General features: G+C 37.5%; 1 long non-coding RNA gene and 1 pseudogene across 2 annotated transcripts; one reads left to right on the top strand and one right to left on the bottom strand.

The window, feature by feature from the left end:
• The first annotated feature begins 272 nt into the window (after positions 1-272).
• Positions 273-5228, top strand: LOC146470968 (tetratricopeptide repeat protein 28-like; annotated as a pseudogene). Its single transcript, XR_014866887.1, has 2 exons — positions 273-2845; positions 3472-5228. The product of XR_014866887.1 is annotated as a tetratricopeptide repeat protein 28-like (transcript).
• Positions 5229-21401: 16173 nt separating this feature from the next.
• On the bottom strand, positions 21402-24526 carry LOC146470967 (uncharacterized). Its single transcript, XR_014866902.1, has 3 exons — positions 24348-24526; positions 22059-22165; positions 21402-21493 (listed from the first exon to the last, which is right to left on the bottom strand). It is a non-coding gene; the product is annotated as an uncharacterized LOC146470967 (long non-coding RNA).
• Between the last annotated feature and the right edge of the window lie 2748 nt (positions 24527-27274).

The following is a 27274-nucleotide window of genomic DNA, read 5'->3' as shown; positions in this document are numbered from 1 at the left end:
ATTAAGTTTAAAGCTGAGTTATTTCAGGAAACGTCAGCAATCAGAGTTGCTGTTTCGATAGCATCAATGTGAAGGGAAAAGTTGTAATATTCTGTTTCCCAAATTAGGTCAACGGCAAAGCGACTAATCGACTTTAGTTCTTTATAAGGAAAGTTAACGTGTAAAATATTTATTAGCTTCTTTAATGGAGATGGGAAGTTTTAGTTGTTTTAGGAAACTAATTATGGATAAAGAATCGGCAGAAAAAACAAAGGACATTTGCCTTGAAGATAACGATCCTCTCAAACTTTCGATCTTTCTAGGTACGACCTTGGTCCTGTGATCATCATCTTCACGATAATGGTGGATAGAAAGTCAACATCTCTAGAGGATCAAATGAAAGTGCTCAGCATTACCAAAGAACGGGGGAACAGAGCGGGGGAGGGAGTTGCCTCGTTAAACGCAGGCATCGCTTATTACAAACTGGGTGATTACCAACAAGCTATAGAGTATTACTCGGAATCACTTAGTATTGCCAAAGAAGTAGGGAACAGGGCGGGGGAGGGAGATGCGTCTCTAGGGCTAGGCAGCGCTTATTGTAATCTGGGTGATTTACAACGAGCTACAGAGTATTGCTCGAAATCACTTAGTATTGCCAAAGAAGTGGGGAACAGAGCGAGGGAGGGAGACGCATCCTTAAACCTAGGCGAAGCTTTTTTTAAACTGGGTGATTTCCAACAAGCTAAAGAGTATTACTCGAAATCACTTAACATTTACAAAGAATTAAGGGGCAGGGAACGGGAAGGGCTTGCCTCTGAGAATCTGGGCAATACTTATTACCGTCTGTGTAATTTTAAACAAGCGATAGAGTACCACGAACAAGCTCTTAGTATTGCTAAAGAAGTAGGGGACAGGGCAAGAGAGGGAGCAGCCTATGGAAATCTAGGCAATGCTCTTCTCTCTCTGGGTAATTTTAATCAAGCCAAAAAGTACCACAAACAAGCTCTTAGAATTGCTAAAGAAATAGGAGACAAAAAAGAAGAGGGAAGAGGCTATTGCAACCTGGGTGGTAGTTATAGGCATCTTTGTAGTTTAAAAAAAGCCACAGAAAAATATAAAGAAAGTATTAGTATTTTTAAAGAAGTAGGGGAGCGTGTTCCTGAGGCAAAAGCCTATGGCAGCCTGGGCACTGTTTATCAAGAGTTGGGTGATTTTAAACAAGCTTTAGAGTACCACAAACAATACCTTAGAATGGTTAAAGATGTAGGGCACAGAACTGAAGAGGGAAACGCCTGTGGCTGTCTGGGCACTGATTATCTCCTTCTGGGAAATTTAAAGCGAGCCAGGGAGTACCATAAGCAATGTTTAAGTATTGCTAAAGAAGTAGGGGACAGGGTTATTGAGGGAATTATGTGTTATTTGCTTGGTTTTAATTGTGAAGCGTTGGATTCCTTTTCTGAGGCCCTTGATTATTACCGATCGAGCATAAAACTCTTCGATTACACAAGAGCCCTTCTTCAGTCAGAGGACGCATGGAAAATAAGCTACCATGATGATCGGTATCGGGTTGTGTACACTGCATTGTGGAGAGTTCTTTTTAAGGCCGGACAAACTGATGAAGCTTTGTGTACTGCTGAGCAGGGACGAGCGCAAGCTTTGACAGATGTTTTGAAGAGACAGTATGGTGTTGACTTACAACCTTCCGGCACAGTTGAACCCAGGGAAGCGATTTCCTATATATTAGACGAGTTATCTGTGCAAACAGTTTTTGTAGCACTTGATAACAGTTCTCATAAAGAGACTATCAGTTTTTGGGTGCTGAGAAACGGCAGAGAGGTTCTTTCTAAGCAAAAGGAGATCGAATATGGAGATGCCTCCATGTTAATGGAAGCTGCTTGGAAAGAGATCGGCGCAGGCGATCGTGTCAAATGCAAGAATCGTTCAATGGATGAGCTTAGTGATGAGCCCCAAACGACCAGAGAAGCTGTAGAGGGAAAAGATGAGTCATGTACTTCTTCTGTCAGTTCTTTACGCCCACTGTATGAAGCTATTATTGGCCCCCATTGCAGACTTGCTCCAAGGTGATCAGTTAATCGTTGTTCCGGATGGTCCATTTTGCTAAGCTCCTTATTCTGCATTGAGTGAATCAGTCAGGATTCGTGTCGTTCCCTCGCTGACAACCTTACAACTGATCGCAGGCGCACCTAACGACTTCCACTGTAAGAGTGGCGCCCTACTCGTGGGAGATCCATGTTTAGATGAAGTTCCCATGGCTTTATCACAGTTGCCTTACGCCAAAAAGGAAGTCGAGATGATTGGAAATTTTCTGAAGACGACACCTCTGACAGGCAAAGATGCAATTAAAGATGAAGTGGTGAAGAAACTCAAGTCAGTTGCTTTGGTGCACATTGCCGCACATGGGTGTGCGCAAACTGGAGAAATTGTTTTGGCCTTAGATCCTGGTCGCAAATCCCAGCCTCCCAGAAGACAAGACTACATTTTAACAATGTCAGATGTGCAAGCAGTTTGTCTGAGAACAAAGCTCGTTGTCCTGAGCTGTTGTCACAGTGGCCGGGGAGAGGTTAAGTCTGAGGGTGTGGTCGGGATAGCGCGTTCTTACCTGTATGCTGGTGCTCGATCTGTTCTGGTGTCACTTTGGGCGATTGATGACGAGGCAACCATGGTATTCATGGAAAGTTTCTATCAACACCTCGCAAATGGAAAAAGCGCCAGTGTAGCTCTTCACCAGGCTATGAAATCTCTTCGGGATTTGCAGAAGTTCCATGCCATAAAATACTGGGCTCCTTTTGTGCTGATTGGTGATGACGTCACGCTTGAATTTGGAGAACAGAAATAGAAGTGGATGGTAAGTGTTGTTTACGTTTAACCTTGGAGAAAAGTATTTATTTCATTTGAAAAATAAGGTTACCATAGAAACGACTCAATGGCATGGTTTCAAAGTCTGCCGTTTAGTAGAGTTTTAAGAAATGTTTGAAAGTGGGTGAAATTTATAAATAGCTTTAAGTTTTCTTTTAGCGTATGTTAATAGACGGGGGAACATCGCAGTTATGTACACAACTTTCAAAAAATGAAGCCTAAAAAATAATTCAGGCTTGAGCTGGGTCAGTCTGAATTTTTTTCTAGGGTTCCTTGAGTCCGAAATTCACCCTGTGCAGTTAAAATATATCTCCGTAACAATTTTTTCTGGTAATGACTCTACCTCCTACGGAAACTTCTTCGAAGCTTTTTCCAAGAGTATACTTTATTTCTTTCACAAATGAACTGTCTCCAACGTTAGTTGTGTTTAGAACATTGCAAGTCACGTGTTTTTCTCTTCTTAATTTTGCTGTTGTTCTTGCTATTTCTGTTCTTAATCTACTAATCAAACTTAGTATGCACTCTTAACACAAGAGACTTGTCAATTTAGCTGGGATTCTTTAAAAAATTTATTTGGCATTAAGGATGGATATTAAACATTTGTTTGGTCTGCAGATCCTGTGACGTCACGACAAGAGAGGTTGCTGGACGTGAATATGACGCATACATGATGGGTTTTACTTCAATTATCAAGGCTACTATTGTAGAATCGTAGATGCAAAGAACTAAACGTTTTGATCAAGAAACGCAAAACAATTTAAACCAAAAGATTAAGCATTGGCTTTAGAGCTTTATACCGTATTTTTAAAGAAAGGACACCCATGATGTTTTTTTTTGTTTTTGTCAATGTTTCTAAGATGGCACTTGACTGTAATTTTACTATTTTAGTATCGGGATGAAAAGACTAGCAATGATCTGTCTTCTCTCGATAATATTTTAACTGTAGTGCCAGTATTGTATATATGTGTTTTTAAGTCATCCTTGTTCGTTTTAGCGAAACTATAGTAGTGAAGACTAAGTTTTGATTAAATGTTAATTTAGAACAAGTTAAGTTACTTGAGTCTAACAAGATGGCGCATTTACCTATTTTGGAAAGTGAAATATTTTAATAAGTAAGCTTTCGCGAATGATATTTTTGCTTTCTCAAAGCACGGAACAGTATAAAGTTGATTTTTCAAGTATTCTTAATACATACAATAACTTTGTTGCAAAACACGTGCTTGTGTTTTTGTTGTTTGTTTTTCTCAATGGATTTTCATGTGTGAAAATTACATTGGTAAAGACCAGAAAATAGGTTTAAAATTATAAAATTGAGATATTAATTGTAATACGGGAATTTGTAATACGATATAGAATCTGTTCCAGGGAGTTGTCTTAGATTAACAGTTGCTTGGACCGGCGACCGACCTGCAGACTTGCAATCTGATTGGGTAAACGAGGGCGTTGTAATGTTTATTAGAATAGCCTGGGAGCTGTGTAAGGTAAATTGCTGAACGGACAAACTCCAGCTAGCTAGCAATATCCCACTTTACAGAATGTTTGGTTTAATGGATCGGTTGTAGGGTTATACTAAAGTAATCAGACAGCTCCCTGTAGGTTTTTATCTTCTTAGTGTTGCTTAGCTGAATAGTCTAAACTTAGGAATGCAAGGCTCCCGAAAACTGAGTCGGCTCTTGGAAAATTTCTCTTATCCGTTTTACACCGATTCATTGTAGTTTTCAATGCAATCTAGCCCAATGAGTTTACTTTAACAAAAATAACGCAAATTTTTCGAGGTTTTAGCTTTTAAACGTATTAAAAATAGATTTTTTTTCATCTGTATCTTGGCTTAAATTCTCACGGCTCACAACATTTTCGAGAGTTTTGAGAAACGCACACGAAGTCTCGGTTATTCGAAATCGAGTAACTCAAAATTCGTGATTAGAGTTAGGCCAGGGGTTTGTTAGTTTATTTGTAAACACGCTAATTGGTTGTTTTTCTGTCTGTTGTCTGTTTGTTTATGTCACGCAATCGCAAAGTCTATGTTTTAGATGGAGCAACAAGCAACTCAACAGGCAAGCAAACAAGCAAGCATGCAAGTAAGGAGGTGTTTATATGCTACCGGGACGACTTTCACACCTGTTCGAGTTCACACAAGTTCACTGTTATGCCTCTGTATTTGTTTGCATGAATCCGGTCAAAAATCTTACATCACGAATCGCGATTCTCCTTCCTGCACGAAACCGATTTTACGGGGCAGAAATCATATTATCAGTCTCTGACCAGAATCAAATCATTCCCTTACCAGGACAACACCCACTTACAAGAGCAATTGGTGTAGCGTATACAAGTGTAACTTTTGTAAGCTTTTGTAATAAAATATTACTAAGATATTGCTGTATGCGTTTTTTATTAGATGCTACTCGAGTACCAGGTAATGCTCCATTAAGAGTCGGAAACAGACTAACTTTCCGCTAGGATTTTGTCGGGCGGGAAAATAATTAAAAGAAAACACGACGTCGAAGTTATCGCGGGAGGCTGGAACTACGTGCCGGATCTTCGTGTCGACGGGGCCCAAAATGACGGCTCCGAGAAGGACCTCATCGGATAGGGACCTTGGTTCAAAACATACCAAAAAATATGCGCTTTCAAACAAAGACGTATTAGCGTTCTCGGCATTGAACTAATCTAGCTTACAATGGAGGCTCTTGTGGTGGGAATATATTTAGAAATATTTGCGAGTGACAAGGTTCCCCCGCTCAATCTTCGTGGGTAAGCTCAAGCAGTGTTCATAAAGTCTCAAAAGAGATTGGAATCACTTGAAAGTTCCTCGGAAATCTTCGTAACATACTCGACACTGTCTGGCGAATGAGAGGAACTCCGTTGAAAAGATTTAAAATCGCAAAAAACACATGAGAAGTAAAAGTTATGTGAGATTCGGCACGAGCAACTGATAGCTGAGAAATGGCCGAAATTTAACTGATAGCTGAGAATCCAGCAGATCCTCTTTGACATCTGTGGATTTTTCTCTAAGTAACTTAAAACGTCGGCCAGGGTTCCTTAGGAAGGTGCCTACTTTTGTTACTGCGCATACGTTCTGCGTATCTCAAGATACTCGGGTTTCTTATGGGTGGCGCTTACTAAAACAGGTACATTTTTTGAGCGGTTTAAAACTATGCGGAGAAAGCAAAACTTAGCAAGTGCTCTTGGTATCCCCCCCCCCCCCCCCTAAAAAAAATGGGGTTAACCATGCATTTTATTTGTAGAGATAATAAAGCTTCAATTTAGAAAAAAATAACGCCATACATTGCTTTGTATTTTATTTTTTTTTTAGAATAATTGTTGCTTAATCATCTCTAAAAAATACCTGGTTACCCCAAATGTGGATTTCAATAGCCTTTGCTAAGATCTGCTTTCTCTGCATAGTCATAAGCCACGCAAAAATACTTTCTTGTTAGTAGGCACCGTCCTTAAGTTCCATGATATGCAGCTGTACTGGGCCTCCTTAGCTTTTCATCACTTACTCTAGTAACGGATGAGGAGGTATGGGAGAAAGGGCTAACGGCTTAACGTGGTTAATGTTTTGCGGTTTGATGGTAAATTGGTAATTACACTTTTTCTCGCACATTCCACACAATCTCCCCCATTCCTAACAGAGAGCTACGTAGCTGACATGCACGCATCACAAACCAATAATTAAAATCTTTCTTCAACTAAATCCTTCCATGTTGTCGTCGTGTGTGGAAAGATTCGTCATCGTTGTACACGCGAATCCGTGTAAATACCTCTCCTTTCACCAACCCCACCCTCTTCCTCAGCCTATGAAGAATAAGGATCCCCAGGGGTACTATATAACCTATATTGGTATGTCCGGCGCCAAAGGGTGATTTTGTTAACCGTTTTGGTCTAAGATAGGGTCAGAGTTTGGAGAACCGAGCCGCACAAACCCACCAAAAATTCCGAGGAGTACACCCTACCCCCACCCCCTTCCCTGTGCGGATGACCAAAAGTAACGTAAACAATGCATTCTAAATTGAATACTGACTTCAAAGGGGAACGTCAAGGTTTTATAGTATAGTTAATTTTATGGTATTGTGATCGGGAGTATTGGGACGTAACCTTCACTTACGGAACAACAGAATTGCTGTGATTTTAAGGTAACGTTTCCTAGCAAATTTTCAATATACGGAAATTCGTTAATTTTTACAATTTCTTCCTGTCAAGTTGGAGAAACTAAAACTCGATTAAGATTTATTTTTTCCTCCGAAAAATGATTTCAAATTTTCCTCCCGCTGCTCTAAGAGCAATTCCACGTTAAAAAAGAGGTTCTTTGTCAAATACTTGAGCAGTTTTGGCCAACACATGACAAAATCTCCATGACAGTGTCCCTTTAAAAACATAAAGCTCGTGTTTGCCCTTAACTTCTCATTTTACTTTTTTCCTGTTTGCAATCTCCTTTACCAAATTATTTCGTCAAAAAATTGTTGCTTATATACATACGATTTTTTTAGCTCATGCAATGACTGTCTTTCCTTATTCATTCTTTGTTTCGCTTTGGGATTCATTTGCTAAAATATGCGATGCGTGAAAACAACGTTCATGCCAAACTTTTGACGCAGTAGTCCGCGATTGGCTTCAGTTTTTAATCCATATTCATGACAAACTGTCGAATTTGTCACAACCATACAGGCTGTGACTGTGTGAAGATGTGTGCCTTGTTCTTCTAAAGAAACGTTCGCGCTTTTGAGGGAACTCTGAGGGAGCTATGAAGATACTGGGAAGGCCGTACGACAAGTTAAAGGGTTTTTAAGACAACTCCAATCAAGGTAAGCATTGTTTCGGAAACGTTATAACCTTTAAATTGTCCAGAAGGCTGAAAGAGTACAAATAGTTTTCCGTGAAGTAAGCACGTGCTTTCAGCGTCGCTTCAGTTTGAACTTGGCTTACACTTTGTGTTCTCTGATTTCGTTTGTGTCTCGACCTAAGCTTCAAGGAAATGCTTCTCGCGTTAAAATATTAATTGAACATTAGTTGTCAATATTTACGAGTTTTTCCGTTTAATGTGTTTTAAGATTGAATATTTGTGCTAATCTGCTGTATCACTCTTTTCTCTTTTCAGAAAGACTGGTAAGACAAAAACTGCAAGAGAACAAACTGGAATGGGCGAACAGGGCAGAAGGAACTCGGCAAAGATAAAAAGTTTGATAGTTTTAGTTGAACGAAAAATGGTGGCTGAACAATTTTGTTAGCTTTTGGTATTATCAAATGTCTTCATTTTACAGAAGAGTGAACTGATTTCGTATTCACCAAAGGTAGCAAATTGACATAGGACACGAATTGTATTGAATTGAAGAATTTTGAAATGATCTCGCTGATAATTGTCTGACTCTACTCTTGAAATTGTCATAATACTTGAATTGGATTTTGACAAGAATTCACATACAGGATTGCTAACATTATCGAGCCAAAACATTCCGCGAAGGAATCAAAAGCTTGTAACGCTTTCAAATTTATTAGATCCTGGAACCTAATTGTGTTTTCTCATCGTTTAGTCACATTTTTCATGTCTAAATCTAAACTTGGCATAGGACTAGATATCGGAGAAAAATAAAAGCTCCTGCAAGTACTAGGGTTGATATCAGCCACCATTTGAACGTTGAGCGATCTTCTAATCTGATCTTTAACGATTTACTTGGTGAGTCTATTTCGTGTCAAAGTGCCAAAGTGACCGAACGAATTTTTTCCTGTGTTAACGAAAATTGGTTGTTTGCTGAATCTTCTGACCTACAGAGAAAATACGATTTTGGGATTTAGTTTTGTTGATCGCTCAACGTGTAGGTATAAATTAGTTAATGTTAGCGCAGTCGATGTCGTTGGATGTATTGTATTTTAAGGTGGTAATTGAAAGTTTATCAAGCGAAAATTTTTTGCGGGATGCAACTTCGGCACACGGTATTAAATATTTGTTTCTTGGAATTAAGAGCATCTCAGTTTATTTAACAACTGTTTGGCGAAAACCGTTTATTAAAACAAGCCATTAAACAAAAAGATATATTTTCTTGCACATTTTATTCGTCTCCAGTTTTCAAATTTAAACAAAATAAAACAATAAAATTGATATGAAATGTCAACTAAATGTCTGCTATTTACAACAACAACTACCACAAACTTTACAGGGAAAATAAAAAAAAAAAGTATCACGACGTTTCGAGGACTTCACGTCATCATTGTCAAGTATATATATGGAGGACACGCATTTCTGAAGTCTAGCTGATTTAAATGCAAACCACTTCTGAGGTTCCAAAATGTTTTTTTTTTTTCATTTTCACACTTGTGAAACAAAAGTGAATAAATTTGTTTTTAAGACTAAAAATCAAAACGAAAATGTTTTGTTTCGTTCTTTGAAACTCTGGTGTTGTCGGATCAATGTTTGAATTAATTTTTTCCTCCAAATGTACGTTTTTGCAGAAAGAAAGCATTGAAAACATTTCTGTTTATCAGTAGGAAGTTTAAATTGACTTATTTTCACATTTACCTAAAGGCTGACATCATAACAGCTGACATTTTTTCACTACTGGCGATAAATATTTACGAATATATGATAAACTGTCAATGCCTTCTTAAAAATATCCACAACTTCGCTGTATCGACTGATGAACTGTTGTTAGCCGAGAGAACAGAGGCATTTTCAAAAGTTACTCTGAATTTTGTATGAAATCAAAGGAATGTTATTTTTGTGGTTATAAATATCACAAAGATAATATCATAGGCGACAAATTACTACTTAATTTTGGCGCAAAATTTAAGTGTTAATTTATAACTTCACATGTAAAATTACAAAATTCAAAAACTCGAATCCAAAAGTCAAGAATGTTTCGCACGTTCTTGATAGTGCCTGTGTTCTCTTGTCGTCTCACAGTTGATAGTTGTCATAAAACTTTGATGTCTGGTTTGAGGAAAAGTTCGTTTTAACGTTGATTAAAAAAGGCTAGTTATAGAGACCACATTGAGAACACAACTTTTTGAAAACAAAAATTCTGGTTATCGAGACTAAACAACAGTGAACGATATTACATTTATTCCAAATTCGAGTGAGATTTTTAATTAATTCAACTGATGATTTAATTTATCTGCACCGCACCACAATATTTTGATTGTAGTTTGATTTGAAATAGAAGAAAATGATGCGACAATATGATAATTTGTTCAGCAAAATAAAACACTTTGTAACCGGTTAATTAATAATAATGATCAAAAAGGCTTTATACCGGGCAAATGTCTACGTCATCGTTGTGATTTTATATTATCTTGAAGATTTCGAAACGATTTTGCAGCAGTCCCGATTATTGTCGCGATAATAAATTCAAGGAACATACTTTTAATTTATTGTTCGTTATCCAACAAATTTCAAGATTTGTGTGTGGAACCAAATCGACAACCATTTAGGCAGCCATTTTGTCTCGCAAATAATTTTATTCCTGGATACAAGCTTCTGCAAATTGTAAATTGTTCTATGACTATATATTCTCGGTACAAGTGGAACCAATTGCGTACAATTTAGTTTTCAATTTGTTTGTAGATATCATGCACAAGCACCAAAACAGTGAGCGAAAAGATTAAATTGGTCGCGTAAGTTTTTCAAAATCGAAATATTGACTTCAAATTCTCGTTTTTTTTCTGTAATTCGTTTCGAATATTGTTCGTCGTTGTTTTATTTTTGGCAAACAATTTGTACATTTGTGACAATTTTTACAGGGACAACTTAAAAGTAATCTCAACTGAATTAAATTTAATACTGAACGTTCATTTTGCTTTCAACGAGATTCTTTTCCTCACCAAACGCAGATACCTTTTAATTGAATTTGTTTGTGTTTATTGTGGTCTGCATAAACCTGTATTTGACTCACGTTTCGATCGTTTCTTACACAAATTTCCAATATTTAAAAAGAAACTTGTTGACACCTGAAAACAATGTTTTTATTTTCAATGAACCAGACATTGGGGTTTTATTATAAACTCAATTCTAGACGTTATGTTGGAGGAAAAGACCTTTTCTCTGCAAGCTTGTTTTTTATGTAACACAGTAAACTGATTTATCAATGCATTGGTCGTGAAGAGCTAAATATTTTAACTCGGCTAGAATTTGATACTAGAAAGAACATGGAGCCATGCAATTCTCTGTTTTACGTTCCAAATTTTATCACTTGCTCTTTTCAAACAGTCGTTATTTACAATGGCGGCAAAACGGTTAGGCCATGCATTTTCCACTGTGCTACAAAGAAAATTGTCTTGCAGAAAGAGATCTTGTTATTAAAGGCAACATGGCAAGCTAAGCTAAGAATTGATTGGACGTAAAATAAAAAAAAGATATTGCGATACAAAAACTTTAGATTCGTTTTTCCTAAAACATTCTGTATCATACAAAATTTCCGAACAAACGACTTTTGATGGAGAAAATTCTCTAAAGTTAGTTTTAGTGTTCAAAGCTTGCCATGTTGTTTTTAATATCCTCTTTGTATACACCATCTCGTGCAGAAAATTTGAAGCTTGAGCGGGTTTTGGATTTTCTTTTTTTTTCGATTTCGGTTTAAAACCTTTCTGCACGAGATCGTGTATGTTTTTTGGCGGGTTAAAATTTGTAGGGGAAAATGAACTTTTTTGGGAACAAAAAAATTGTTCAAGGGATCCCCTATTAAATTTTTGGTCAAAACTGTTGCCAAAGGAAACGCTGTGCAAATTTACTCAAATTTTCCCGCCAAAAGACTTAGTATATATAGGAAGAAAACCTTTGTCACACCTTTAATTACTTAAATTATTTTCACTTAATTAATTAATTAATTAATTAATTAACTTATTTAAGTAGTAGAACTAGTAAGAATAATTAATATGTATTTAAGAGAGAGAAAATAAAGACAATGAAAGTGGAAAAATTGTTTTGAGCCCTTATTGTTGTTGCTTTTTAATCAATTGTCATGTTACAATAAAACTTTAACAAATAATACTGAAAATAACTATTAAAATTTAAAAAAACGGCGCATGCGTATTTTGAGGCACCGTATTTTTCTAAGTTTTTTGGCGGGAAAAGTTAAGATTTTCAAACAGATGTTAACTGCTTGGCATACAGATTTAAAAAAAAAACCTTGGCGCATGCGTATTTGAGGCGCCCGTATTTTTCTAAGTCTTTTGGCGGGAAAATTGGAGCGATTTGAACAGAGGCTACCATGAGAGAATTGAAAGAAAAAAATTGGATGAGGTGTTCCAATACAAAACGTGAACAAGTTTTGAATAATCAATTTAATGAAGACTTACAAAAATAATTCAGATTTCACGATAATTGCCGAAGAATTTTAAGCTGAAATTGTTCCGATAAAATTTGATAGAAGATTGAAATTTAATACAAATTTCTGAGCGTAAAACTGCAAAAGTGACACCAGCCGTTTTTGTTTGTCTTGCTCAAAACTTGCCTGTTTGTAAAGCATTTACACGACATTGCTTGCTTACGATTGATAAAAACAGCGCGAAATATTTTGAACGATATTCACCATTTTGCGAGTTCAAGAGAAGTATGCGATTTTCGAAAGCAAACATTACACCGTGCAAATTCGTCTCTCGGTATTGATGCAGTGCACCACAAGTATAATTAACAATTCAAAGCACGATGACAAAATGTATCGTTGGAATGATCCCAAAAAATTAAATATTCAATCAAAATTGCCCATAAAATTTGCAGTGAAATGTTTCCTTAAATAAGAGAGACTCTTCTATTACGCTCGAGTGAACGTTCAACGCCGAACCCTTCAAATGGCTAAAATCGCCGTCTTCAACATCAGGAACGACAACACACAACATTTAAGGTAAAAATACGTTTATTTTGATGTTAAATGAGAATATCTATCGCAATCTAGTAGGGTAATACGAGGATTTTCGATATTCCCATACATTGCCTCTATAAATTCAAAATACAAACGGTCACATAGTTTGTGTGGGCCCCCGGTGGGTAAACAAGTAAAAAATGGCCTAACATTTCCACTGAGAATTCGAGTTAGAATACCTAGAACGTTCAAATTCCTGCATAAAAACGGACAAACGGCCAAACAGTTTCCTTGACGAATCGGATCTCAACTTTAAAAATCTCTTGGCGTTTGAAAAGTGACAAACAAAAGGTAATTATAATGAAATGACAACTCTTGACAAAAGTGTATTCAAGTGTAAACTCAAAACAAACAAAACATCGACCTAACACTTTCCCCACGAAATAGCGTCTCAGCCTCAACAATATTACTGAAAATTGCATGAAAATTCAAAATTTATTCTGAAAACAAGTAAATGATCTAGATTTTGACAGCAAAAAGCAGTAGTGTCTGAAGGTTGAAATCCTTAATCCAACAATCAAACTCTGACTTGAAAACAAACAAGTGGCCTTTTTTTTTTTTCAGTAGAGTCTGCGAAGCTATAAATCGTAACTGAAAATAAATGATTTGATTACACAAATGGCCTGACTTTCTTCAGTGAGATTAGGAATTTCTGAAGCTTAAAATCCCTACTAAAAACTGACTAGACCAATCCAAATTACATTTGAAAACAGTCAAATGGCCAAACGTTTTACAGAGTAATCAGTGGTATATGAAGCTTATCACCTTTACTGAAAGCTCACTGAAATAGAATTTAACCTGAAACTAACAAACGTCCTGTCCGAAGCCCCATATTTTTAATAAAACAATCGGAATCTAGACTGAAAGCGGCAAAATGACTTGACGTTAATTTTCAGAGAAAGTGGCTGAAGTTTTAAATCCTTATCCTTTGATGAAAATTGGCTGAAACAATCAAACTTTGAATAGAAAACAAGAAACAGCAAAGCAGCATTTTTTACAGTGAAATACTACCTAGAACGTTGGCTTAAACTGATAAACAATACAAGATTCAGGTCTTACTGAAAAAAGCACCTCAACACCAAAATTTGTACTGAAAACTGACAGTTAGTCTCGCAATATTTTTACAGACAAATTACATCTTGGCTTCAAAATGTTTATTAAAAAGTGGCCCACGAATGGCCTAATGTGGGAAGTCGTCTTTCATTAACAAACAAAAAAATACAAGTAAAATTGAAACGTAAATTTTCGTGAGTCTAATTTACGTTTTTAACTTGATAATGGTGTCATGTAGACATCGAACGTTTTTCTCGTTGATCTTTGCTTGTATTTGTATTAGTAAACCGAAAGTAGACAAAAAAATACCTTTTTCTAAGAAATCATGTCTCGACCTTAAATTGCTTAACGAAAATTAATAACAAAAAACTTTCAAGTGACAAAAGGTGTCTTAATGTTACTGAAAACAAAAAATTGGGCGTTTTTATTGAAAGTTCTGGCTGAAAACAAACAAAATCTTATGGCCTATCCGTTGTGCTTTTCTTCTTTAAAGAAATCATGTCTCCATGTCAACACCGTTATTGACAGCTAAAAACACAAAATCTTAACTGAAAAAGTCAAATGGCCTAGCAGAATCACCAGTTGCACGGCTATAACGTTCCTCCGAGAAACAGCAAATTTTCGAAGCAATGTATGGCCACACTGCCGAAAACATCGAGTTGTAACATTACCACAAGGTGAACAAGGCAACGTTTTGAGAAATATTTCTTAATTTCTCTGCTTTCGTTATTGTCTTATCTCTTTTCATGTTTGATCGTCATTTTTGCCTTTAAAACAGTTTCTAGTAGACTCGTGAAGAGTTAAATTTTTAACAGAAGGTAGTAATCGGTGGGTAGGCCTATTTTTGTCGAATTTTTTGAGAAAATTACCCATTTTTGGTGCATCGCTTAAGCAAAATTGATCCGATTTTCCCCGTTTAGCCAGGTTTTTTTTAAGATCTTTTCTGATTGCGTTACCTATTTTCTCAAAACCAACCCTGTGTTTTTTTTAAGGTGGTTGAATAACATGTACAATTTGGTTACAATGTGGCTTAATATGCCTGTACAGCTTGCTTAAGGAATCTGTCACAGGTTTCCATCATTTTCCAGCACTTATACTTTCACGGATTACTACTACCACTCTTTATAAGTTGATACAACAATAATGGTAATAAGCAAATGCCTAAACATTGGTGAACAAGTTATGGCCGTTTCCTTGACATAATAGGTTACCATAGCAACAGTATAACTTGTTAAAACAGACTTTATTTAACCTTTAAGTGAGAATAACTCAAAAACGAGCTAAGTGATCCCCATTTTTATTATGGAACTGTAATCAGCATGTTAAGATACAACGTTTTGCATAGTTAAAAATGTTCAAAAAGTTAAGGTGGCTCTGAATCCCTTCCCTAGCAATTTTTTTTTTTTTAACTTTGCAAAAAGTTCAAAAAAATCAACTGATAAAGAGTGGTAGTATTGCTCCATCAAAGTATAAGTGCTGGAAAGTGCTGGAAACCGATGCCAGCTACCTTAAGCGCTCTTACCGGAAACATGTCTTAACGACAAATCGTATCCTTTTACTTGAACTTGTTACCGACGACTTAAACACTACAACAGATAAATGGACAATTTTTTGACTCGGAAATTTCACTTAAACGTCAAAATCTTCACTTAAAAGAAAAGAAAGGATCAAACTTTTATACTCAGAAACAGTTGCTGCATCTCAACTTCACTTAAAAATTTTAAACTAAAAAACTATTTTTTTTTCATTCAAAAACCACTGTCTCACGTGTGTCCAAATAATTTTTTAAAGGAAAATGGGCTTGGCTGTTTAAATTATTCTCTCAAAATTAAGACAACGGAATATCGATTTCAAATCAAATGGTCAAACATTTTTAGTGACAAATTCTTTGTTCATCTCTACCTGTTTGAAGTCTTTACAAGTATTAAAATTTAAACTGACAATAGCTAGCAAGAGAGGATATACATCAAGTAACTAGTCAAACACGTTAATTTTTGTACTCACGAATCATTCGTAACATTGCAACCCATACCGAGGATTAAAAAAAAAGCCAAAATATAAACAGCAAAAAAGGCAATTGTATTTTCAAGATTTAACAGAACAAAACGCTGTCATTTAACCTGTTTTAAATTACTACAAACAAAAGGTTAACACTGAGAAATCTGATCTCTTTGACTGAACAGAAAAAGAGCTAGTTTTCACTGGTAAGTATGTCAATGTCTTTTCTGACAACAGAGCAGACCTCGATTCAGCGACAAACAAGTTTTGGTTTATTTTGCTTTAATTATAGTCTGACTTTAAAAAAGAACTGTTGTTGGTGACAATGACTGAAGTTTAGACAACCTAAGCGCCAGTCATCATCAGTGTAAAGTTGATGTCGTATCGTAAGTTGATGGTATTCATGCCCCTTGTCACAGAATGGTAAACTAAGCAGTGAAGTCATTGGTTGATAGAGGGGTTTTCAATTCGGTGTCGTAAATTCAAAAACAAGGTATTTTCTCTGGCCAGTCAAAGCAGAGGTAAACAGTGTAATGTGCCAATCACAACTCGAAGCAAATACATGAAACCGGCGCCTGAAACACGGGAAAACGCATGCGAGTAAGTCATGATTCGTTTTACTTGTTTCTCATTGGTTAAGAAAGTGGCGCGTTTTTGCTAAGTCAGTAAATGCATAATTTTTTTGCACACTCAACTGAAACACGTTCCAAAAACCAAGATAGTAATTGGTCAGTTGTCAGTCTTTCCGTTTATTGTTGGTCTAATTTATGTCGGTCATCAGTAAGTTCAGTGCTGTTGGCTGTTCTGTTGACGTGTCGATAAGAGGTGATAGTAAGTTGGAGATGCTGAGCTGTTGGTATTGGATACATTTTACGTTTTTCGTTTGTTCTTAGTTATCAAGTCCTTACTTCAGGTAAGGCATTCAGCACTCAGTCAATTCTGTGATTAGTTTCTAAATGGGGATCATCAAAGCGATTTATGTCATCATAAGTCACTCGCCTGTGTTTAGCCTGTCATTTTTTCAAACGTTTGCCCGACTCACCAATCATAGGTAGAATGGTACATGTAGTCAGAGCACATGTTCAGTTTTCTTGTAAGCTGTTCTAATGTGCGTCACTACTTTCGTCCCTTTTGAAGTTTGCGATGTATAGTAGTCACTGTGATAACTTTTTGACCCGCATGTACTGTAAATTCAAATTAGATCTCTTTCAGTCCTGGTGAGCTAGGACCTGATTGAAACTATTCTAGCGTCATTTAGGTCACAATTTGAGGCAAAATAGCGCAATCAAAGAACATTTCAGCCTCATCTTGGACTCATTTTAGACTTGAAGTGCATTTCAGCCCTTGAGATTTTGGCCCTAACTTAGGAGATCCAAATTAGCCCCTCAATACCATTTCAACCTCATCTGGAACCCATTTTAGCCTTTAGGTACAGGATAAGGCTATTTTGACCCTAATTTAGGAGATCCAAATTATACCTCAAAATAGCATTGCATTTAACTCACCGAATCGCTCAATTTTGGGGCTAAAACAGATCCTTTGAATTAACAATGTGGATGATGCAAAGTTTGTTGCCGTACATCATTACTCTCAAATAGTACTTTTAATATGAGTACTTTTAATAGTTCTTTTAATATGAGGGCCGGTATTGTCGCTATGAAAAAGTGTCAAGATAACATTTGTTCGCCAGGATCGTTGTTTCTGCGCGTGCTCAATCTAACCGCAGACTCTCAGTTGTAGTCGTCCTTCCTAAAACCATTGTCTTATTTCTTAATAATTATCGTCAGTTGTTAGGCAAATCGCAGCCTACATGTAGTCGCGCTTGTCTTGTCAAAGTGTATACAGTGGTTTCTTGTTAGTCCGTTACTAAATGAACTATGAAACAATTTGTCATATTTTCTGTTGGTGTGTGTCGGCCTCATGTACATTTGTTCTTGGTAGTAAGTTGATCTTAGTTGCTCTCGCGTCCTACCAAGACTTCTAGAAACAGAAAAGTACAATTCATATCAAGGCGTTTTGTCAGCAAGTTAGAAGCACAAGCCTAGAAAGTCCACGATATCTATGTTTTGTGGGTAGCCGTGGTTTAATAAGAAAGTTATTAATAGTCATCTGCATTCTGGCTAGTAGCAATTGAAATATTGATAGAGTAAATGTAATTTCACGTTTTAGGGGTCAGGTATTTCTACTGTAAGTTTCGATAGTTTTGGTAGTTGCAGTTTGTGATCAAGTTCATTGCAAAACATTCTAGCGTAAGTTGTTTTAAAAGAACTTAGCCGCAGACCCACAGAACGAGGTTATGGGTCGCATCGGTGTATGTAAGGTTTGTGTGCCTTCTGCGGTTGCAGTTGAGGGCGTCTCAGTTCAGTGGTAGCAAGGCTGAGTCAAATGATGCCAGTGCCAATCTTCTTCAGCTCAGTGGAGAACCGTGATATACTGTTAAGTTTGCCATGAACTGCTAGCGTCAAGTCTTGTCAAGGTCCTTAATTATACCTTTGTTTGTTGCAAACAAGTGTGTTCAGTTTGTGTTTGTTTTTTCTTAAGTCAGCAGTTACTCGTCCTTTGTCTTCTCATCTCGAAAAGACAGTCATTATCACCAACAACAGAATTGAACAATGATTCTAGACAGACGACTGTTCTGTACATGTACCTTTATACATATTCTGTTAACAGAAGTTTGATCACACAATGAATAGGAAATTGAGATTCGGTTTAGCTTTCATTCTCTATGTACTATGAATTATAAGAAAGCACTGAATCTTGTTTACTTTACAACAGGAGCTGTTATACATGTGTTGCACTGATCTCAAAAATTTATCAAAATTCATTTGTTTCAGAAAAATTGAAGAAAACTATAAAGCCAAGTAAATTTGGCGCAAATTAATTATTTGAAAGACTCGCTCTCGGCTACATGTAAGCCGTCCGGGACCTTAATTACGTTGCAGTTGTGATTGAGAGAAAAAAAGCCGCCTAAGACCCTGGCCGAAAGGTACAGTATTTATCCGCATAGAGAAAGCATGGCGTAAAAGCCGTACTGTAAACTTCAGTTACTCTCCCCCTCCCCCTTAAAAATGCTTAACGACATCATAGCGGATGTTTGTATAAGCGTATGACATGTAATGCTAGCCTAAGTACCGGTTAATCTTCAAGAAAAAGTGGTCTATATGCGGGTGAATACTATAACCTTTCTCTGCGCTTTTTCATGAAAAATATCAGTATCTACCTCTACTTTTTGTTTACGTGATCATCTCTCTTTCTTTCTTGCTTGCTTGATTCCAGTATCTGAATGTTCCTTGTATCCCAGAAAGAACAAAGGAAGGATATGATTAATGCAATTACACCAGGATATATTGCACAACGGAGACTTGTGCCTCCGTAAAATGAAAATAATTAAATCAAAATAAATGACTTTATTTGGGTGTCAAAGTATTTAGCACTGTAGCGCTAATAGAGTGTGTGCGCGGCGGCCATGTTGGAGGACTAAAACAATAGAAGATGTTTGCATAAAAATCGAAAATATATTTCCCAAAGGAAAATCATTGTATTGTTTTGGTCCTCCAACATGGCGATCGTGCACACACTCTATTGGGGACACTCTAAATCAGTGAAATAAGTATACAAACTGAACATAGCATTATTTTGTTAAAAATCCAAACCGGTGGGAGGCGAACAAGTTGGCTATTTATCAAGCAAGGACTTGGCTTTGAAAACGGGGCTACCGTGAAACAAATCCAAGTGGTCAGAGCGGGACTTGAAAGTTGGAACCTGCGGATAACAAGTCCGGCGCCCTCACCACTTGGCCATGCCTCCTCCCTGCCTATACAGATATTTCAATTAGCGTTGTCAAATTTTCAAGCCGCGAGCTTACGCCACAAGACCGAAAGGTAGTATGGGTGTCTGTAAATCTTTTGTTATTCGACTTGTGATTTCATGATAAAAACCAAGGGATGGGAAGAAACACCATAAACATTTGCGTGACGTACTCCGCAATAAGCTTGTTGTATAAGAACAAAACTGGTCGTGAAATCCAACAGATTTATCTTATGACCAAACAACAACTTGACAACTCGTGAAGGTGCTACGCGAGAGGCCACAGTTTGCCTCTACGATTTCTTTTCTGTTGGGGTGAATCATACATGTAGCTGAGTTTGGTCAATTTGAAATAGCTGAATACTACATCCCTAACTTTAATCATTTTTTCAGTCTACCAAAACGTGAGGCCTAACCTCAGGTAGATCACACAAAATAGTCCATTGTTTCTTATTCGCCAAGACCGCTGGATTAAAAGACGAAAGACGCATTTATACAGGGTTAGCCTCAACCTGAAGCAAAATAAATTTATTCACAAGTGTCGACAGGAAAGTGCTGAACCCTAAAATAAAACAATACAAAGAGTTATAAAAATTTCATCTTCTCACTGGTATTTGTGAATATTTTGTTTAAGATTGAGGCTAACCCTGTACAAATACGTCTTTTGTCTTTTTATCCAGCGCTCTTGGTGAATTCGAAACTGGACTATTGATTCTCCAATCTCGTACCCAGAGTCCTCAGGCTCTCTGGCCAGCGGTTGGTCATCAGGAGAGACTCTGGGGTACTGGGGTAAAACAATGCAAGCCGTTACGGAGCAGCCAATCAAAAAATGTAATTTTCTTCGAATTCTCCAGAGTCTCTCCTGGCACCCACCTGCTGACCAAGAAAACGCTGGGTATGCGAGATTGTTGATTCTCCTACTTGCCCTTCTTACATGTAATCAGTGAACATACCTCAGCTCTGCTCCTTGTTCAACGTGAAAATCCTTTTAGTTTGCATGTTACTCACTTCCAATTGGATGCCATGATAGCGTCGCCCTGTAGACGATAAAACAACAAAACAAGCCAATAAAGAAATCAGGGAAATTTATTGCCAAATAGTTTTCGATAACAGAGGACGAGGCTCATCCTCTGTTGTTTTCGAACAAGTGAATTTCGAAAGCGTTGTGCACAGGGAGAAAAATGTTTGCATGATTTGAGCAAAGCTTAATAAAATAAAGAGGTAAAATATTAACTTTACTTCAGACTAGAAAGGAGCACGCCCCATACTGACGATGGGGGAGAGGTGAGTAACCACTGGTTTAGCTTTCACCTGTAATGTTGGTGATAACAAAACAAATGAAGCCAATTACATTTATTGAACTTATTCTTCAATAATGGATGTTGCTGTTATTTGTTTTGCCCTGGAACTTAAGAAAAACAGAGGGAGGAACTCAAGATGCGCAAATTAAAACAACTCACGTCTTCAGATAATGTTCGGCTCAGATTGATGACATTCCTTTATAGTCTTTCCCATTCCTAGTCTTAGCAGTTACCAGGAGACGGATAAGCATTATGTTATTAACCCCTCAATCCCCAATAGTGATCAGCATCAAGTTTCCTCTTTTTATATCAATGGTTAATCAATCAAAATGGTTATGAGAATAAAGAATATGATCACCCAACATCAATTTCATGATATTTTAACAAGTTCTTCCCACTACTGCTATTAAACAAATGAATGGGAACAAGAAATGAGAATTTGTATTTGACACCGAGGATTGAGGGTTTAAGGCGTGCTGGTGTGGTCTGTATAAATATTGATCAAAATAAAGTAATTTAATGAAAATGCCTGCTCACCTTTTAATCAAAGTCACACTGAGGCTAACATAATTTATCTTTAACTTTTATTTTATTAATTTTGTCCGATCATGATTGTCTGAAATTAACCTGGGGAGAGATATGAATTATACAGACATGCTGGTTAAAGTTTTGTTGAACAATAAATAAATTGTTAGAAGAAGGTTTGAATCCTACTCACTTCTACCTGAAAGTATTGGGAAGGGGGACCGGCTGGTTATCCAAATCCTGACCACACTGGGGATGAAAGCACAGACATGTACCCTTCTAATGGGCATGACTAGGGTAGGGGGATAGAGGGATAGAGGGATGGGAGGATAGAGAGATATGGGGATAGGGGGATAGGCCAATAGGAGGAAAAGGGGAAAGGAGGATAGGGGATAAAGCATAGGGGTTTCAACTTCCTGCTTTCAGTACCTTTGACTTTCCTTCATTTTTCTTGACAACCCCGCCCTTTTCACCCTTTTCACCATACTTCCCCCATTTTTCTCCCAGTTCTGGCCACTTATAAATACTTTTTTTTCTAGTTTTCATTCTCTTTAATCCCCAGTTTATGCCCTCCCCCCCCCCCCCCCGCTTGTTTCTCCCTTATAAAACATGCTGCAACAATTGGATTTTTCTAAAAGCAGGCCCTTTCAATAATACATGTACGTACTTCATTGACTTGTGCAGCAAGGATCGCCCAGAGAAAAATCCTTAAGATTCTGTTGTTAATACATGTATCTCTTCAAGGATAGTTGAGAGGACACATAAAGGAAGGCACTGCAAAAAAAGAATAAAAATTACTTGAAAATTCAAAAGCTGGTGTTAAATGTAAGTGAGTCAAACAAGGTTTTCGATTTAATAGCAATAACAGCGGCTAACTGACAGTAAATTGAGGCCTTGAGAGGAGGAGGGAGACGGGGCGGGGGATTTATTAGAGTGGAGAAGCTTGTCTTAAGTCACGCATCTTAAATTAAATGACAGCAAAGATACAGCCATCATGTGTTTAAGTGAAGAAGGGAAAAATCAATTTGCCAAAAAAGCTGACTACATTTAGGTTCAACAAACATCAATCTGACTTCCACTGATTGAGGGCTATACCTATAATTACCAAAATTAAACAGTAGTTTAAAATTAGAGAGCAAAAAACACTCTTAATTCCTAGTTTAAAAAAAATATCCTCAAAGAAGTAGTAAAACTACATGTACAGCTGTAAGGAGATGAACCACTAACCCAGTCATAGAATTTAAATTACAATTTGACAGAGATATGAATTAAACCATCATGTTTTTTACGCATTCAGCAACAACATCATCTAACAAGGACTACATTTCACAGTTTGCAAACAACAGGAATCCCATTGGAAAGTTGCGATGAGATGATATCTGTGACAAATATCTTAGAAATCTATAAACAAGAGACTGTGAAATTGGGATGTCCTTTCTGTGGGCCACTGCTGTTTATTATGCTGTACCAGGTGGTTTTAAGTTTTGAGACTGTGGATGAAATCCTAAAGTGTGACCATTCAAATAAAAGCTCCTGAGCAGTACTTTCAGGCCTGTGGTGCTGTTAATCATGTTGTACAAGGTTGTTCTAAATGTACATGTACCTTTTGTGTCTCTGGATGAAATTTGAAAGTAAGATTTCAAATGAAAGCACTAAGCAGTATTTTATGTGGTGTTGTTTATTATGCTGTACCAGGTGGTTCTACCTTTTAAGGCTGCAACGCATGAAATCCTAAAGTGTGACCATTCAAATGAAAGTTACTGAGCAGTACTTTCCTTTGGTGTAGCTTATTAAGCTGTCATGGTGGTTTTACACTACTGCCTGGAAGAAACATGTATTGACCCATCAAGACAAGGCCTGACACACTATACTTTGTATGCCACTGGTAGTGGTCGTGCATCCACCATGGTTAAGATGGGGTGCAATTTGCCACAGAAAAAAGCAGGAGCTGAAAAGACGAGGCATGCCACAGGAAACAACAGTAGGGACTAATTGCATTTCTAAAATAAGTTTTTGCGTGTGTATATATAGAGTTTTAAATTGTTTGACGTGCTAGGCATTGGTGCTTATAATCAAAGCAGTATTAAATAGTCAAAATGCCATTGCATAGTTGGCTTGTTCAAAAAATGAATGTCTTGAATCTTTGACTCAGCATACATTTGTATTGGATCTTTTCAGAGATAACAAATGAAAGTAACTTATAATCCAACACAAGAAAGAAGCTTGTTATTTCCAAGGGTGTAATACATGTATGTTGATTTACATGCTTTTCAAAAATTGCTCAGTGGAACAGCAGCAAAGTTAAGAAGAATGATGTTATAACAAGCAGCTTTTATGAAAGAGACTTTGCTAAATTATTGCAACAAAATTCATCTTTAGAATTAAGTTTTCTTAAATTAATATTCATTCATCTAGATACAAGTGACCAAGGGCAAACGTATTTCAACATCCAATCACAGTTTGCATAGTAATTAGGAGCAAGTTTGATGTTTGTTATTACGCACTCATGGGAACTAGTGCTTCTGATTGGCAGTGTTAAGATAGTGTCAGACTAGACAGCTGCTAAAAATATCTCCTGAAGGTTGCAGCATAATTTATATCTGCAAACTAGTTGTTTTTGTTGCAGTGTGTTCAGCAAGAATCCCCTACCCCAACTTGTCATCACGCAAGGCAAACACTATGATTATCTTGGTGTGTCCATGTATCAAAGGTGGGGTGGGGAAATTTTTTTGAATAAAAACCCCCTTGAAAATTAGCCTCCCCTCCACCCAACCCCAGGCTATTTTGTTGTGCTTGCATTGGGTACAACGCATCAAAGATTATGGCACCTGAACTGGGCCTCTAAGACATCTTGTGAGCTACACATAAGACATTATTTTGAATCAAGAACTTCCAAAGTTATAAGTTAAGCTAACCTTATCAAAATTTACAGGATACACCGTACTTCTGTCCTTACCCTGCCGTTTTTTCGTTCCTTACGCGTTGCAAGTTATTTGTCCTATCAAACCATCACAGGAAAAAGCTTTCTGTTCATGAAGCAGCCATACGTATCCTCTGTTTCCACTGTAGCATACGGGACAAGCGGCCATTTTTAAAAATATGCGAGTCATTTGTGTGCACGTGGTTGCAGCTCAGAAGCCTCTAAAATGAAGAAAGACGATCGTTTATAATGGAAAAATCGTACCTAAAATACGAATTCAACATAATAGCCACCTTTTTGTTAAATTTAGAGCATAAACTTACTTTGTCGAAGGCATTTTGTTCAAATCTTTCCGCGTCGAATAGTCGACAAAACCTTCAATCCCATCGCGCATTGGGAGTGGTGTAAGAGTAGGCCAGGGACGGGCAAGAACACTCCATACAGCCTGGCACTATTTTTGTATCAGGATCATCCAACAAAAATTGACTTCACATGCCTGGGCGCCAATTTGACCGGATGTGACGTCAATTTTTGTTGGATGATTCTGATACGAAAATTTGAGGAGTCTTCTCCCCTGCCCCTGGAGTAGGCCAAAAGCGATACCAAAGTGGTTGTAATCGATATTACTCAGGCTTACTGAGTAATCGATGCTCAACGGTAAATCGGGAATCCGGTCAGCTCGTAGTCGGTTCGTTCCACAAGAAAATGTGTTGAAATAAAATCAGAACAAAAATTATATCGTTAGCTCGCTCCACCTTGCATCGTTCCTTAGTATCAATTTCCTCGAACGATCGAAGTTTGGAAACCTTATAGTGATATGTCTACATTTGCCATTGAGTACTGCTTTTTAAAACAAGTGATCCTTTATCCCAATCTAGACCGGGCTTTTTTTCGTCTTTTCGGACCCTGGGGCGGAATCTCTACCTCCCCCCTCCATACCTTCCCAGCTATGATTCGATGATTTCATCATCAAGCAGTCTTCGACCATCACATAACTATTTATCAGTGCCAAATCATATGGCCGTATACTATGATTTCTTTTGATTTCCTCTCACGCTAACTGTTGTACAGTCCCGGGCGGTGGGGAGGTACTCCCCTATATGGGCTATTCGGGGATGTGCCGCTGGATATGGTACGGTTTTTGGACCCTCTGCCCTGAACAGGGTATATAATTTTAAGCGTGTCTGTCCTGGACCCGCCCAAGACAGGGTATGGCTGCAAGACTGTCGTCGAGTATTTGGCAATCCGAAATCCGAGGCGTTTGTCCGTATTTATTTTAGAGAACAATGCTTCACGTCAATTAAGTTTCCACCTAAGGTTCACCGCTGTTAATGCGAAATTTTGGGATTTTTCGCCATCTTTTCTAGGTAATGTATTATTTTATCTGTTCTGATTGGTGCTCGCGTTACAATGCGTAGAACATCACGTCCGGTAAGTGACAGTGGGCCTTTAAATGTACTTACCATTGCCAATAAACACTTGTGTAAAACAAGAGCTAGATGTTGTCCGTCGTCCTAAATAGGGTCTTAAAATAGAGGGCGTTGTCCTACACAGGGTAAGTATTTAAGCTTATTTTCGTCCTAAACAGCGGCACCCCTATATCCAAACACGGGTCAAGTAACCCCCCCGTCCAGGCGTAGAGTCACCTTTCCTGACACTCGAAATCTTTGTGTTTGCCAGGAGAAGCACAAGAAATTTAAACTGACATTCACGTCGAAACCTTCACCGGGAGAAACTTGTGTTGTCGCCACTGGTCTCATAACGTAAGTTTGGCTGAAAGATCATGGATAGAAAATTTCTCTCCATTTCTCTGTGGAGCAACCTCTGTGCCAAGGATAGCTGAGAATCCTGTGCTTAGCTTTAACTCACTATGGAAAAATCTGGAAATTGGTTGTAAGAGAAAAAGGCGGACATCGCAGTTGAGGTGTGCAAGTTATTAAATTTTGCTAAAGTATAAAATATAAAAACGAGATATAAATCGTGATAAATCACAGCCGTTTTCCCTGTAGAGTACATTTCAACCTTTGAATCACCTGGCTCTGAATACATCGTTTTAGTATATTTAAGGTTTAGTCGAGCTTTCAGAATTGTCTTTTTCACCCTGTTTTAAGCATTCATTTTCATCATCATCATCAACATCACCATCATTTATTTGCCTTTGTAAAAGAAAAAAAAAACATTCAATTTACAAGTCAAGGTAATGGCGAGAAGACCTCAAGAAACCACCAGGCTTATAAGAGGGGTCATTTTGGCTGTCATTAACAAATAGAATATATGGTGCTGCGTAAGTACGGCTTGGTCAATTCAAGATTTTACAAATAAAAACATTTTATTCTTAAAGGGGAAGTATCACGCAAATTTGCCGTCATTTCAAAACCCAAAAATGTTTGCCTGTCAGCATAAACAACAAAATAATTGTCAAGTTTATTATAAACTATCACCCCAGTGCAATAAAAAACTGTAGATTACTGCCTCTGGTCACAGACAGAGTTGGCCAAAATGGATTGAAACTTGAAAAATGTTAGGCTAATGTTTTTCAAGTTCTCACATTTTTGTTTCCAAAATGCAGTAGAACAGATCACAAGTTGTTCCTTTCAAGAATTGAGATGATTTCTTTCCTCTCGTCATTCATTATTTGGCAGCTGATTGAAGGTCTTATGACATCATTTTTAACAAAAGATTTCAAAAAACCCATGATACTTCACCTTTAAAGGTGAAAACACTAGATTTTAGAAAATTTGATACGAAATAGAGTGGCAGATGTAGCGGCGAGACCTACGCACCACTCCCCCCTTATTTTTAGGGCAAAACCGAGATATTTCGTTCCACGGAGATAAAATCGAAAGCGCCTTCCCCCCTCCCCTAAAGGTCTGGATCTCCCATTGTGTTACATAAAGGAATACGAGGTCTCCGTTTTCGTGTTAAATTCTTTTATTTGGAAATTTTACTTTTTACGTTTACGC

This window comes from Pavona decussata, unplaced genomic scaffold (genome assembly GCF_977016875.1).
Source record: "Pavona decussata unplaced genomic scaffold, jaPavDecu1.1 SCAFFOLD_107, whole genome shotgun sequence".
In the NCBI taxonomy this organism is placed as follows: domain Eukaryota; kingdom Metazoa; phylum Cnidaria; class Anthozoa; order Scleractinia; family Agariciidae; genus Pavona; species Pavona decussata.
The sequence above is the reverse complement of the archived record's forward strand: the minus strand, read 5'-3'. Positions and strand labels throughout refer to the sequence as shown.